Here is a 13,471-nt window from a genome sequence, read left to right as displayed (position 1 = left end):
GTGAAGTCCTACTTCCCCCTCATGCAGAACAAGCTAAATACTGTCAAGGGATTCTTTTGCTTTTTAAAAAATTCTCCAGAATTAGGTGCTGTAGAGAAACATGGTAGACACAAAACAGCTAGTTCAGGATAACGCAGGTTCTACAGAATGCTAAAATGTTTTTCTTAGTACACTATTATTTTTGTTGTATATTTGCCTTTATAATTTTTTCCTCCTAAAGAACGATCACGAAAGCCACCTGCCATTGCAAAATAATCATATTTACAGGTTATCACAATATTCCCAAGACCCAAAAGCAATATTTTTAGAATAGGAGAATATAATTTTGGAAATAAATGCACTAGTAGAATGAAAACAGGTTACCAGTCAATATGGACTGGAAGTACTTATAAAAAACCCAGAACTTTAGGAATCCATTCAGGAAAATACCAGTTCTAACTACCAGTCCTGCCTGTTTTATTATTATTTTGTTACACACATTTAGACAAACACATACACATGGTTCCAGACAAAAGAAAGGTACTTAAAAGAAAGCTAGTTAAAAGAATTTTATGCAGATTGTTCTTCATTTTCATACAGCTACAGAGGGGAAATTCTACGTCTCAGGGGCACAGCAGAAGGGACATTTTTGGAATAATGCAAAAACAAACCAACCAACCAGACACACAAGTGTTGCATATGGATTTTTCTACATTTGTAGCCCTCCTGATTAAAGGATCCAATCTTACAGAATTATGTGAGTGCTTATCTCTAAGTAATTTAATTTATTTTGAGAAGACTAAAAATATTACATACATCCTGTCAGCAAATCTTAGCAAGATTAGGGCACAATTTTTCTCCTGTTGTCTAAAATGCAAGCCACATGGACTTCATCTCCCTATTCCACATACAGATGTACAAATAATGTCCTAAGAGACAGGAGACAATTGAGTAAACATCACTGATTGATTCTGAAAGACTACACATTTCCTCCATTATAATTAACTTATGTGGAAAAAAGGCAGAAGCTCCATGCTTGAAAGATATAACTACGCAAAATAGGTTAAAACTTTGTGTTGGGGGAAAATCTGGCCAGATCGAGCAGGCCGAGAAAGAACTGCAGCTCCATGTCCCCACGTCCAACCATAGTGAGGTTAAGCATGTATTCTCACTAAGTACATGCACACGACGCACATGTATATACCACACATATAATTATACACACGGCCAGCCACACAGATCAGACAGACACAAAGAGAACCAACAGCCTCATCCCACTCCCCTCTGGCTAAGCAGCATGTAGGTCCACTGATGAGAAAATTCACTTCATGCAATGTGGGTCCCTCCAGCAGCTGGCCTCAGACACTTGGTCTGCCCAAAAGCTGGTCCCTGGATCCCAGTCTCCCCAGTTGCTGGCACCTGGACATACGAGCCCCTGAGGCCACAGGTGCGCTCCCATTGCTGGCACAGCCTCACTCATGCACACACAGAGCTAAGAATCCCCTGGTCCCCCAGCAGCCAACCCCCTGTGGTCTCACCCACAGAGACCCACAACAGCAGGTCTTACCCCTAGAGATCCCCAGACCTGCAGTCTGTCTGGCAGCTGGCCGGCACCCTCCTGGGCCCCTCACTAGCCATCTCCTCCCATGGTCTTGTCCCGAGAGATGCACACTCATCTGGCTCCCAGGCCACTTCACCTACTCACTAGCTGGTCTGGTTTTACCTTCGTCAACCATCATACCCCAACTCGCACACCCATACTCACTCCAGATGCTGGTGCCAGGGACACACAGGCCCCTATGACCCAAGGTCCCACTCCAGTTACTGGCACTTAAATCCACTCACTCTGGTCTCTCCAGTCACTGCACTATTGGCACGTGGTCCCTCCAACCCATGGTGACCCCAGTGGCTGCACTCAGACCCTGTACATGCACGTGCACACAGAACTGGGGAAAGAGTTAGAAAGGAATTTAACAAGTAGACAGGACAGACTGTGCCGACCAGGCGCAGGGCATGGCCACACAAGCCTACTGACCAGCACACCATTTGCATATGACTGGCCTTTTTTTAACCCCTCACCCCTCTATTTTCCCCACCCTTGTTCATCCCCAAATCACCTCACTCCATCCCTTTCCTCCCCTACACATCCTTTAAGTAGCCTTGTGCAAACCCAAAATGCTTGCATCCCATAATGTGTCCCACACCCCTGGGCAGCAACTCCCCTCAGTCCGAAAGGTGCTCCCATGTTGATTCATCTTGATGGGTTTCACAGCTGGACACTGGAGCCGAGGCTCTGCCAGGACAGCCCTGGGAGGGTCCCCAGACAGGGTGTATCCCCCCCTCTGAGTCCCTAATTTGGGGTACCCTCCACTGCCTAACTTTGTGCTCTTGTGCTCTTCTGGGTTTGCAGAGACCAGGCCTTTGATACGCTGATGGCTCCTGTGAAGGGCCTGGGCACGGTCAGGGCAGGATGCTATTCGGGTTCCCCCACCTACCGTTGCCTCTCTGCTCGTTCGTGGGTCTGCAGACCAGCTTTTATCACGTAACCTAACACTTCATCAAGTCAATCAAACAGATAGAAAATAAATATTAATGTTAATCTTGCTGCAGTGGTTGTCTACCCTGCCCTTGCTTGAAAGATTTTTTTTGGGAGGGGGTGTGTGTGGGGGGGAGGTCCATCATTTAAAAACAGCACACTCCTAATGTCAGATCTTGAACTGAATTCCCATGTTCAAACAAGGTCAAAAATTTCTCTAAGATTTCTATCTAAATAGTAACTCTCCTAAATTTTAGGGAAAACATTCAGAAACTGTCCATTTAAATCAACTAAATCAATTAACTAAAGTCTCCTGTGCCAACCGGCTCTTCTATTTCACAGCTGTGTTTGAACAGAGATTTTAAAAAACATAAAACCCCACCACAATTTTAGGGTGTGGTTCTACTTTATGGGTAAGCTAATAAAACGGAGTGTGCTCAGAGCTCATGCTCCACAGGGCAGCTGATCCCATCTTCTCTACTGTGACAGACTTTGTGAGTCCATAGCTTGAAGTGGAGTGGGTTCATCTCGATAATTTGGTGGAAAAGCTGTTTGTTTTGTTACAGGTTAGGTTTGTGTCACATCAGCCAGCTTGATGAACTCACCCTATGACTGCTGTAGGGAGAGAAGAGCACCAGGAGAGTGAGGCCCAAGCAAAGCAAGAGCAAGACTACTCTTTTCAGTAGTAGCCAGACTTTGAACTGACTTAATATCATCAAAATTTATTAGCATTAGCTTACATAATCTTGTTCTCTTGTTATAGAATAGAAACAGAAAGGGTTCCCAATTTACCCTGTTCAAGCCTTTTTTTTCTTTTATAACCTCCCCTGCAGTCCATTTTTAACGTAATCATCTCCACCTCTTCATTCTCACTATCCTTTTGAAACTCCCTCTAATTCTGTAATGTCCTTCTATATGGCCAGTATTACAGACTTGGAAAAAAGCATGTTTCTTTTTTCCAAGTAGTCTTTATCCTTTCCCTCAGTCCTCCTATAATCCTGCTTGCTTTCTGCTCAGAATGGAGAAAACATGCCAATGATTAATGACACCACTGTAATAGAAGATCTCAAGTACCTCTACAAGTATTACAATACAAATAGAGTGCACCCAAACATGCACCCCTATAAATGACCTAACAGGACTATAGTGGAAGAACAAACAGAAGTCTTGTTTCTGTAACAAACTGTTTGAATGTGAAATCTTAACATAGAGTCAAAAGCCCTGGTGGGGGAAAAAAAAAAACAACCTATAAATAAGAAGAAAAAAGAAGCCTCCAACCCCAAACTACTGCTATGTCATTAGACAGAGTCGTTAAAGAAACAGTTGCGCCCTGGACAATCGCTTTTCCCTTGTTACGTGTATTACTCACTGGATGCTTGTGTCTAATGTGCCAAAGTAACAAAATTTCTTACAAGAGCTTCCCAAAACCATACTAAATAGTTTTCACTGGGTACAGAATTTCATTTTTCCTCCTATGCCAGGATACAAAGCAGAAAGAACTCCTGAAGAAGAAAAAAATATATATTAAAAAAAAATAAATCAGGTTTCCTCCCATACAGGAACTGCCAGGTGTCTGCCACTAGCTGAACACAGCTTACTTTTCCTTGCTTTTTTAAAGTCACTTAAAGAACTGCTCAGGATATAATTATGCAGAACTAAAATGAACTAGAACTGAAACTTAACCTCCATCTATGTACACAAATCATCAGCAAACTGTCAATGTGATCTGTGATTGGATCATTAGCCTTTACAATAGCATTCTTCAACAAATTCTCTCCAATGACCACAATGATTTTTTTTTTTTTAAATAAAAACCCCACCTTTGTTTCCCTTCAGTGATAAACATGTAACATTGCTTGCATCTACAAAATAACACAAAGCAGTTTAAAAGCAAATTTAGGAAGTTACAATCAATAGCTAGCTGTCCTTTTAACAACTTTAAGATGATTTGTAGTATGCTGCTTTTAATTGGGACCGTAGTTAAAAGCAAATGCACGTGCTTGAGAGAAAATACAATCATAAAAAAGGTAATTAATACAATGGCGTCTTTTGGGACAAGAAATACAGTCCTAAAGATTATAAAAACATCATTGCTGCTAGCACATACTACCAAAAAATAACACTTGAAACTACTAAATGCATTTCAGGGGTTAAATATGCTACAACAGTAATTATTAATATCTAGATTCAATAGGGTAGAATTATAAATTCCATTTATAGCAGAGTGAGATATTTTGAATTAATAAATCATTTTGACAACTTTCCAAAATGTTGTTTGAAATACTCAACTTCGACTTGTGGCTGGAACAGGGTCCATTTACATTTAAATATAGCAGTTATTCAATATTAGTGAGTAACTGTATTGGCAAATATGAAGTATTTATGTTTGTATGTAAAGTTTTTATTTGTTTTTGCACATTTAAAGTGCTTATTAAACAAAGATAAACAGGTTACACTTTCTATGATAAAACATCCTATTAATTTTTACCTTGAAAGTGACAATTACACTGATTTATGATAAATTTAGAATATGATTTTGTTTTGAAGAATACGACTTTCCTTTTTTCAAAGCATTTGGTTTGTTCTTTCATATATATGGTAACTTAACTTGCAAATCACCTCTGTATGCATAGGTTCACTTTGGCCCATTGAAAAAAACATGCCAAAAAGGACACAGAAAATTGTTTAATAAAAACAGTTTACAAATACACGAAAACCGTACACCTGTATACACAGTCTGCTCCACTTATGTGTACTCCAGATAAGCTTTTTTTTTCCCCCTGAAATCTTCACTTGTCTTCTAAAACAGTTTCTGTTTTAGAAAGCTTAAAAATAGTATTCCTAATATTTGGGATCATAATCTTGTTTGCATTTAAGTCCACCATCAACCTTCTCAATTTGATGAGATGCTACATGAAACAACATATATAAGCAACTTAAAATATGTTTCCTTTTTCACACAATATGGAACTGCTCAAATGAAATTCAGTAGAAAAACAACAAAATCCCCAGAATCAGCTCTTTTTCCAGAGCTTTCAGGAGGTGAAATTATGAGTGGATCTTTAGTCTTAAATTCTTCTGCACAATTATATAAAACTTTTGACATTTAACCAAAGCAGTTTCAAAGCTCTGACTATAGAAGCCTCAGGGTTGGATGTATTTTTCTAAAATCTTGGAAAGCAACTTTAACGTAATTCAAATTCTAATAGTTAAATATAGTTAATATAGGTAAATATTCTATTTCTGAACATTTTATGCATCTTTTTGTCCTTACTTGCTAGGTAACCTTCCAGATTAAAACAGAAAAGATGCACACATCTAAAGCCATAAAATAAAAGGAGTACACTGTGACCAATATGAGATTGCATTTAGTACATAAACAGACTTTTTTTTAAGTATCAAATATTAAAGTTAATAGATATCAGCATTGGAAGGGGAGCTGGCTTCTTCAGTTTACCTAAAATATTATTCTTCTCTATGTTAATATCCAAATTAATAGCTAGGCAGTCAAGTGGAGAAAGATATAGCACATATATCTTTGTACTAGAAAGCAAAAATCCTCAGTCTACATGGACTTAAAAATATCAGAGAAAAAACGTATTATTGTCACTAGACAGTCTTCCTCATTCTTCTAATGCAACACACCTATTGTGATTAATAGTATTTTCACATCTCATCTTGTGTGTAGCATTAGACTGGCTAAGTGTCTTATTAGTCAGTGCATACTGAGCACTTTGCTTAGGAAATTTCAATAGAGGACCCCATTCCCAAAAAAGATGTAGTGTCTAAATAAACCAATGGACATTATGGTCAGAAAACATAAAACAAAACAGGTAGAGGGAAAGAGAAGTTATCTGCATACTGTATACTTAATGGGGGGGAGGGGTAAATTGGTGGGCTTGTACAAAATATACCATCTTAATGTAGAATTTCCTGCAACACCAAACTCCCTTTTTACAAATTTGTTTCCATTTACACTAGTAGTTCTTTCCCCATTCCCCACCCCCATCCCAAAATTCTTCTACTTTTAAGTATTAAATACATAGATTGTTTTATGAGTAAAACGCCACAGTTTTCAGGGTGGAGAAATCAAAACACAATAAACCCAAAATGAAGTTACAAGGCATTAAAAGAAGACTTAAAAGAGGACATGTATTATAATTCTGCAGCTTAGCTCCTGCAGGGTTGGCTTTTTTTTTGGTTTGCGGTAGGGTTTTTTTTGGTTTTTGGTAAAAGACAGAATCAGACACATTACATACTGGGCATGGCCATTTGCAACCACAGTAATCTAAAGCAATGCAGAAAGTGGACTGGGAGAAGGAAAAAAATTCCAACTGTGAAACCAGTTAACAGCTTAGCATCTCAGGCTTACTAATAAACTTAGCTTGCAATGCCAAAATGTGCAGGAATCCTCTAAGTTTCTCATAAAATCAGATCCTTCAGTGTTTTATTACGTTTTTCCACTATTCAAGATAAACAACAGAACCTCTGCTTTCCTAAAGAGTAACAGAAGATTTCAATAAGAATTCATGTTTCCTTATACAAACAAAATTCCATGCAGAATAGTTGCATGAGAGTATGTTCATCCACTGTTCTACTAACCACATAAAGAAGACAAGAAAAAAGAAAAGGTAAGTTGGGGGTTAATTTTTGTGGTGGTTGTTTTGTTTTAATAAAAAAAGCTTGAACATTTTTCTCTGAGGTAATGCTCCCATTACATAATTTGTGTTCTTTTCTTACGATTTAAAAAGCAAGCTCTGGGAATTTTAATTGGTAAAAACCCTCTAATTACTTAATAAACCGGTTTTTAACTTCAGGAATTTTTAGTTTCCCTTTTTTTCATATTGTTGAAGATTAGCTAGACTTTGCCAAGTTTAAATTACACAAGCTATGCAATTGGTTCAGCTAAAACACACTTTATGCATTTAATGAACAATGAAACAGAGGATAAAAAAGCAACCCTGACACCTCACAGTGTAAAGATACATAAAAATGATTAAATATGAAGCAAAAGCCACTTACCTTCCAGTCTCATGAATCCCTAAAATGACACTAGATAATAGAACATATGGAGAGATGCTTATGATCTTTAGCAAGGTCTGAATCATCTTCATGTAGATGCTGTGAATAGCCCCTGTATGCATACTGACATCATCAGTAAAGACTTGGAGGCAGAGGATACTATGGTAACCATGCAATGTGCTGAGAGAGAGAAGCCTTTAATTGCTTTAACAACTTCCTGAGGCTCGTGCTACTGGGCTTCCATTTGCTCAGAAGGAAATGAAGGTTGTCACAGAGGCAACGAGTATGACACTGTGCAGAAAAAACCCCACTGAATCCTGCATCTATTAATTGTGATGTGACTTTTTAAATGACAAGTGTCACAGCCTGAATCCATTACTGAAGTTTTCTGACATCTGCAAGCTCTGCCAGAAGTCACAGGTCATGCAGTAATACTGTCAGGTAGCAATTTCATAAGCATTTGTATTTTGTTTTCTCTATTTGCACACGTTGATACCACCAGATTGAGATGTTCTCTTCAAGTCACAGCATAGAGTATAGGGTATTCTTCTGTACCAGAGAGTCAAAGACCGGTCACAACAGAATCTAAAGTCCTAATACTAAGGCTCAGGTACAATATAAACTGACATGCTGTAAAATAAGGTATTTATCCTAGTACCATGTCTCTCTCAACTTCAGTGACTATCTGCCAATATATCACTTACGCAGGACAAAGCTCAAGTAAATACTACCAGAGGTGACATGATACGGCCAATGGATAGCTGAATAAGAAGTTTTGGCTAACCTTTCCAGAAAACTGCAGTATTATCTCTTCATTTTGCACACAAATAGCTCAGCTGGGTTTTATTTGTTTTTTCAAAACTGAAGAATAACCACATGACTAATGACCCAATCACAACTACACAAAACCAAAATGGAAGCATAGGGGATAGAGGGGAAAAAGGACAAAAGAAACCTCCAAGTCACATTTGGTTTAGTTTTTAGTTCCAACAAGTTTGGGTTTTTAATTCTTAAGGGCATGGGGGGGAAGAAATTGCTGTCTGTAGGTCTGGCTTAACTGTGATAGGGTTATTGTGAAATCAGTTTCACTGCTTTAACACAAATATGATACTAATTAGAGAACAATGATGCAGACACTCCAGTTTTGAATTCTCTAGGCACTCGAGTTCCCCTTTCTGGTCATTTCCCCAGCTAATGCTCTGCCTGAGCAGTACGATCAATTAACAGTTCTTTTAGAGGTGTACTATTTCCTCAGAAAAGACAGAATCAATCATTTTACCTATTGGGTTTGGCTCAAAGCTGCAAGTTAGAACATTGAAATTAATCTTATTTTTCCCTTAAAGATCAGATTACTGGGTAATCTTTGACAGTTTCTATTCCAGTCTAATCCTAACCTCTCCCTCCCCACAACTGTTAGACATTAAAAATAAAAACCACCACCAAAACCAAACCACAAAACAAAAAACCCAAACCAACCAAAAACCCAAGGTGGTTGTCAATGTATCAATACATCAAATTTTGCAAGAGAAATGCTACAGAGCTTTCATTAGTTTCTATGATACTTAATAAGTCTAAAAACTTCATCAGAAAACCCATTCCAAAATAAAAAATAGTTCATAGGATGATCCATCACACAAGTTCTCTAACATCAGAGCTGAGACAGTCAGTTCATACTCCCTATCAGTGGCAAAAGAACATAGCATACCATGCTGAACTGTACGGCCAGCAACCTGACCTCCTCATGAACCACTGTCACTCGATACTGAGCACAAGGGGCTGATTAAAATGTGCACAGTTCTGTTTAGACTGCAGCCTGCCAATGCAAAAATACCTGTTTCTTCCTAAGGAAGACAGCATCGCTTCCTATGCAGGAGGCTGATGTCAGCTTCCTACCAACACTCAGAGATTCTTGAAACACACTGTTAGTTAGGATTCCCCTGATTTGGAGTCTCTAGAAGAGCTGCTGTAAACTGATTGTTTAATGAATGTTATTGTTTCAATTCTAACATCGATCAAACCTTTGCAAAAAAGCTGCGCTTTCCACAGTTAGGTTGAAAACTCTGATCATGAGATGGTAGATTAAGAATGCTACTGGGCCAACCACTTCCACAGTTAGTTGTCATTCAACATGACAAATCTTGCAGACTAGATTTTGCACTTTTTTTTTTTTAAAAGCACACTTTGTTGCCCCCTTTTCAAATACAAGTGCAAAATGCTTCAGATACTTCACATACATAGACTGCTTTTCATAGCAAACTTTCTGCACACACACCTGGTTTCAAAACCATCGATCTAAGGTACAAAGAAGTGTATTGCTCTCCATCACAGTCTCTGTTGCTTTATGCATATAATGCTATGTACACTTTAGGGAAAAGAAAAGGTAGAGAACAGAAGTAGAAAACAGTTGGAGAATTGTCTTTACCATAAAGTTGTATATAGAATTCAAGTAAGTTCCCTCTAACTGCAGCAATGTAGAAAGCCATAACTAGGGGCTTTTTGTAGATTCTCTGTTGAGACAGGTATTAGGTCCCTAAAGGACACTAACAGCACTCACCTATGTGGATGCATAGATACAGAGACAAACAGCAGCTCAAAACAGTAGCTCAACAAAAGCAGAAAATTGTACCCACTCTATTCCCTCCAACTCCACCTTTAAAGATTGACGTAACAAAATAGTTAGCTCTTGTTAGGAAGCCCAAAAGCCAAAAGGGCCACAGCAATATCAACAGTGCAACTTCTTCTAAAGCCAAGGTGTGAAAGATGCAAAGGTGTTTACCATCTCCAATTCATTCTTAAGTGATTAATTAATAAATAAATAAAAACAAAAAAAAACCCAAACCAAAACAGATCAGCCTGAAGCCAAATATAAAAGCTTGTTCTGGAATTGAAGCACTAATCTCTTGACTACGAAGTTGAAAAATGTAGTTACAAAGGATGAAAATGAACACACATACAATCTTAAATTACTAGATTACACATACAGCTTTTAAAGCATCATTTATCCAAAACACCTTTCCCACAATCTCCTTTCTGTTTTGGGAAGAGGAGGAACAGACAGTATCTGGCATGTCTAGTAAATTACATCCATCCCCTCAGAGCATGTAATAATAAATAAATCCAATAAATCCATCACCTCAGAGGTCTTGATTTAGTAGCTAAGTGACTGATTTGGTTTTTTCAACTAGCATCTCATGTGAAAGTATTTCTCTGGGCAAATTCTACAGCTTCTTCTTCCATCTCAAGCTAACTCACTTAACTGCTTTAAAAACTAAATAAAAATAAGGGCTAGCTTGTTCATTCCTTGAACAGTAACTTAATTCGGTATGGAAAGTTTATACTGTCAGCCAAGAGGGTTTGTATATACAATGTCCCTTTTGGAATCCCCACAGAAACCCAACCAATTTAGGTCAGATACAAGTGTCAATAAGAAGGCGGGGGGGGGGGGGGGGGGGGGGAGAAAATGCCAAATGACAGTTTTGCATGCTTCTTAGAGTCTTCATTTGAGCTGAATAAAGTGTGCGTTCCAAGGGGAAAAAAAAAAAACAAACCAATAAGCAGTCACGTTATTTTTATATGACTGTAGACAGGCACAAGGTTAGGATATCAGCATAGGTTAGAATGGGATTGCAAATAACGATGCGAGCACAGCATACAAATTCTTTCTTAAGGTCAAAAAGTCAAGTACTAAAAAAATTAAGGTCGGTATGTAGAAGAACAGTCTTGACTTCATTTTTGCAGACACATGTAATGGTTTCCTCATATGCCTAAGCTTCTAAGACTATTAGACTAAGACTCCACAATCTTCCAAGAATCTCATTTCTACAGCAATAGAAAGAATGAGAGTAGCTCAAGCAATCACGACAGCACATTCTGAAGTCCTGTTCTTATTAAGAGACATTCCAAGCTACTTACTCCCATCTCTTCAGCAGATCTCTTCCCCCACCCACAATTTCTGCAAAAGAGATCAAGAATACATGCACGAAGTTTACCAGTGTTTACCCAGAACATTTTCAGCAACTTTACCCCCCATCCCTACCGAAATCTGGGCATAAACCATTTAAGTAAGTAACTGTTAAACAGGTAGGTAAGGGACAAGCTATAAAAGGTACCAGCTTATAAAGTGACGAACATTTACCACATGTTAGAATATTGCTGACAATAATCACATGATTATTTGTCAAAGCAGGAAATGATAAGTTCGTATTACACACAAAAAATATACTATTAGTATGATGGAATGTAAGGAATTATGAATACCATATTCAATTAGAAAACATTTTGAATTAGGAGGTCATTGTGTTTTATTTCATATACGTACACATGGAACTGAAGGGTTTCTCCTATTTTCTACAGTGATACGTTGCCAAAACAGAGCTACAATTCTTATCACCACCAACACTAGTGGTAAAAAGGAGGGGAAGTACTCTCAAGCAGCAACTCCTTACTCTATTAGTATCAATTCCTGAACTTGGCCATATCACAGAGCATACACACACAAATAATACACAGCTGTTACAGGCCAAGCAAAGTATTTTAATTACTTCATGTGGTTCTACTACCAAACCTATGCAGATCTGGCTCTTAATTGGCACCAGTCCCACTTCAAGAATATTATGGACTGGGTAGTCCTAGAAGGCTTTCACAGAAGCAGCATTACTAGCAGAATGCTAACACAACTTTCTTTTTTCAGGTGTTGTTTATGCCTGCACATATCCTCATAACAAACATCTTTTCCAATGTCATAATGCTGGGGGAGGGGACCAACATGTGCACATACTTCTGGAATGACCACCACCACCAATCTCTTCAAGGACACTCTTCAAGGAAAGGGGTGGGGGGAAGCAAAGCAGCAGCACAACTCTGTTCTCCACAGGTGATTCTGTCTGTCTCCAGCTACACAAATCTTTTTCCCTTAAGCACCTGAAACACATCCTATTTTTCTAAGTCTATGCACCCCTTTAATTAGAGTCCTGAGCAGAACATCTCCTGCCTGGGCAAATTTGCTTTATGTAATAGACAGGGATTAACTACAAAAATGAAAATCAAAAAGAGACAGGACTATACTACCACTTCTGTATGTAACTTACTTACAAACAGCATGCACCTACGCACTTGTATTGATATGTTCACATTTGCAAAAATGTAAGGAGAAAGATCCTCAGTAGATCTTTCCTACAGTTCAAGCATAGCTCTGAAGATTAAGGCCTACACATAAACACTGCACCACAATACCCATATGCAATTACTGCTTGTAAACATGGATCCCTGAAACACACAAGCAGGTGTTTTTTTTTCAGAAAAAAAACTTCTCGTAACTCAGATACATGCCTTTAAAAGGAACATTAATGCACAGAAAAGTATGTACTTATATTTGTAAGGGTGGAGCAGTTCATATCACCCTGTTTGAGTGCAAAAAATGAGGCACTTGCCAAGACTGCTGTCTCTGCTGTTCAAACCATTTCATTTTGCATTTCTGCATTTCAGAGAAGAATTCCAAAGTAAATCCTAACTTTCCATCATATAAAAATGTTAGTCTTGCTCTGTCCAACTGCTCCTCACAGAAACACTAAAAAAGAAATACACATTAACCTCCTTCCACCCCCTTAGCTTTATACATGCACGTTCAATTATCGGATACCTTCTGCAGCTCTGCCAATGGAATGACAGAGCTTTTCATTCAATACTTACAGCAAAATTTCTTGTTTTGCCCTAAAACAGGGTTATCCCTCAGTCATTGACTGCCACATTTCTTTACTGCTTTGCTGGCATGAGAGTTGACTAAACTGCACTAAAGGTCAGCTAAATGCTTGAGAGAACCAAATACCCATTCTTTTAAATTCCTCATTCCACTCCACTGTCCTGCAGTAACTTTAACAACACTTCCACTTCAAGGAGCATACTGAGTTTACGCTGCTTCCAAACCTCAAAAAGGTC

The 13,471-nt window shown here is 38.4% G+C and overlaps 1 protein-coding gene across 19 annotated transcripts in view; it reads right to left on the bottom strand.

Annotated features, from left to right (window-relative positions):
- PAM (peptidylglycine alpha-amidating monooxygenase) overlaps positions 1 to 13,471 on the bottom strand; it is a 146,751-nt gene that overhangs the window by 109,498 nt on the left and 23,782 nt on the right. For 2 of the 19 annotated variants that reach the window (XM_076363158.1, XM_076363157.1), the window contains exon 1: positions 7,538 to 7,647. The exons of the other annotated variants lie outside the window; for them this stretch is intronic. The gene's annotated coding sequence lies outside the window, so the exon portion shown is untranslated. Of the gene's footprint in view, positions 1 to 7,537; positions 7,648 to 13,471 lie in introns of those variants that run through there. 19 annotated transcript variants of the gene reach the window in all.

Source organism: Aptenodytes patagonicus, chromosome Z (genome assembly GCF_965638725.1).
Source record: "Aptenodytes patagonicus chromosome Z, bAptPat1.pri.cur, whole genome shotgun sequence".
In the NCBI taxonomy this organism is placed as follows: domain Eukaryota; kingdom Metazoa; phylum Chordata; class Aves; order Sphenisciformes; family Spheniscidae; genus Aptenodytes; species Aptenodytes patagonicus.
Note: the sequence above shows the minus strand (reverse complement) of the source record. Positions and strands in the feature narration are given on the sequence as shown.